Source organism: Callorhinus ursinus, unplaced genomic scaffold, assembly GCF_003265705.2.
Source record: "Callorhinus ursinus isolate GAN/ISIS: 27379988/994484 unplaced genomic scaffold, GSC_fseal_2.0 scaffold8, whole genome shotgun sequence".
Classification (NCBI taxonomy): domain Eukaryota; kingdom Metazoa; phylum Chordata; class Mammalia; order Carnivora; family Otariidae; genus Callorhinus; species Callorhinus ursinus.
Window position 1 is genome coordinate 26,481,729 of NW_027397070.1, and position 2,959 is coordinate 26,484,687.

The following is a 2,959-nucleotide window of genomic DNA, read 5'->3' on the forward strand; positions in this document are numbered from 1 at the left end:
CTCTCATTTGTGTTACACCTTGCCTGATGTCCTTCTTCCCCAACAGAGTATAAGCTCCTGTCCCATTTTTCTCACTATTACAAATCTCATCACTATGCCTGACACATAGTGGATGCTTAACAATTATTGTTGAATGAAAGAATGAATGAATGGCTAGCATTGGAGAAATATGGCTATCATTAAGAACTTTGGGTGGGGTGAGGGCTGGAAGAACAGATTAAAGGTGGGGCACATACCGTCTGTATAACCAATCTGGCCTCCTTCTGGGGAATTAAGTTCTGGAATGGAATGTGGTTGTCTTAGGAGGGCAGAGGCATTGAGTGTGTAGCCAGTAACATTGGATTTTTTTCCCCCATTAAATCTCCTTACTTGGTGGTAAGAAACACAGAAAAAAAGACCCAGCCATCTGAGTCATTTGTAGATGAATAACCACAGTTTGACTTCTTACTTGTTTCTTACTTTCCTGAGGTACAGCTGACTTGTTGTGGGGAAGGCGGGGGAGGAGGCAGTGGAGTGTAAGGGGAGGAGGGGGGAATTGAAAAGATTCATCTCTTTTTCTTGCCAAATCAATTCACTCTAACAAAAATAGGGAAATCCCCAACCAGCTGTTCCAGTGACTAGCAAGAAAAATATTTCCTTGGAACACTGCAACAGAAAACGCACTTTGCATGCTGGCCCTCCTGAAGGAGTGCTCTGGAGCCTTTCGATTCTCGTCCTCTCTGAGTGCTTCATTGAGATCAGTGACAATAGTTAGAACAGGGTTTGGTTTTGTTTTGTTTCTTAATTCGAATTCTTTTAAAAGTCTGGGTTCAACTGTGGTGCTTCAGTTGGCAATACTGAGGTTAGGGGTGATAAGAGAACAGAGGGAAGACCAGTGAGGGGGGTCTGGAAAATGAAGCAAAGATGAGGTGGGCCTGCAGCTTTGTTGGCCGTAATGTACTTCCTGTCCTGTTCTTGGAATCCACGTTCCAGTTGTCAGGCCAGAGAGAAGGAAAATGTTTGCATGTAGTGAGAGAAATTTGGGAAGTGGAGATTTTTTTCATTCTGGACTGTATTTTAGAGGATTTGGACACATCTGAAATGAGGTTTTGCTCCAGGGGGTTTGAGATCTGCTAGATATAGTGAAACATTACCATATGAAGCTATGAGACCATCATGGTAGGGAACACTCTGGTTTGTCTTTGTGTGTCTATCATCAGGCACAATGCCTGGCTCAGAGTAGAGGCTCAATGAAAATTAGATAGGACGGCTTAAATAAGATGATGCAAGCCAAACTAATTTTGCAAATTAGATATTACAGGCCAGAGAACTAAGCTCATTTTCTATGTTTTGTTATTTCATCCTGATACTCATCGTTCCATTTTGTCTCCTAGACCACAGTGTGCAAATATTTTGAGTATTTAATTTTTAGCTGGTCAGGATAGGTAATTAATTATAAATTCTATAAGTAGATGAACCAAATCATTGTTTTGCTGCCAATAAAGTAAAATTTAAAGGAGAATGATTCAAAAGTAAAAATTATATCTTGCTAGCTATGGTTTTTAAATGTCTCATCAAAGGAAATTTTAAAATACTAATAAGCATTTACATTGAAACAAGAATGGAAGAGGAAGTTTATGAAATCACAACACTCAAAGATGGTAATTTTTTAGACTGATACGTTAAGGTAAACACTGTGCAAAAGCCAACATCTCCCATTTCAGAATACCTCTCTAGTAAAAGAAGAAAATCACAGTTTGGAGTCCTTCCTTCTGAACTCTTAGAATCTCTGTCAGTAATACAGATGTGAGGTATCTTAGACCAGAGGTTTCTAAGTGATCATGGGCAAGTTTCCAGTAGCTGCCTAACAAAATTCCCTGGGACAAAATGGTGGCAGACCTCCAAATCAGGATGACTTTACTTGACTTTAGTAATTTGCAAACTGTTATATCTCTATATGGATCAAGATTATTAAGCTTGGATTTTCTTTCTTAGATTTCCTCTACTCTCAAAGATTTGTCTATCATTTGTATGCTGTTTTGATTCTAAATTTTTATTGAGCATTGACTAAGGTACTCTTCTGGATTCAGGGAAAAGAACAGGACTCACTGTTTTTTGTTTTTTTTTTATTCAAGGCACAAAGTTCCTATTGTCATGGAGCTTATACCCATGCAGAGCTTGAGATCTAGAGATTGAGTTTGATTTTTTTTTTTACTTTAACTATTACTAGTTGTATGATTCTGAACAAGTCACCCAACCACTCACTCTAAGACTAATTTTCTTCACAGAAGAATGGAATAAAAATAGTACACATCTCCTAAGGTTGTTCTGGGGATTAAATCAGGATGGAGGTGGAAGCTGGAAGGCAGAGAGAAGTTGAGAAAGAAAACACCCACCAGATTTTCAAGGATCTTGACTATATATGGATTTGAGCAGAAGTCAAAGGAGATCCTTTGATAGGATGCAGAAACATGTGCATCCTTCAACGGCATAGGAGAGATGAGCCTTGATCAATTAATAGGACTGTGACTCCAGATGTCATGGGAAAAAGTTTTGAGCAGGGAGACTGTACACATAGTTATGTAACCAGGTCCTGGAGAAGTATCATTTAAAGTTGTTAACAAGTTTTCATCTTAGGAAGTAGGAAATTTAGAAGGGTAATGTGCAATGCCTCTGAGACATTTTCCTTGCTAAGTTATGTGGTAGGAGGCTTTTATTGTGGAAGTAATTTAATATCTGTAGAACAGAATATCAGTGTTCCTTGAAGTATTTTTCCCAAAACCACCTCATCAAATCACTGGGGTACTTGTTAAAACTACTCCCAGGCCTTCCACAATAGAATCTCTGGAAGTGGGACTTGGAAAACATAATTTTTTATTTTTGTAAAATACACGTAACATAAAATTTACCACTTTAACCATTTTAAAGTATAAATTCAGTAGCATTTAGTACCTTCATAATGCTGTGTATCACTACTATC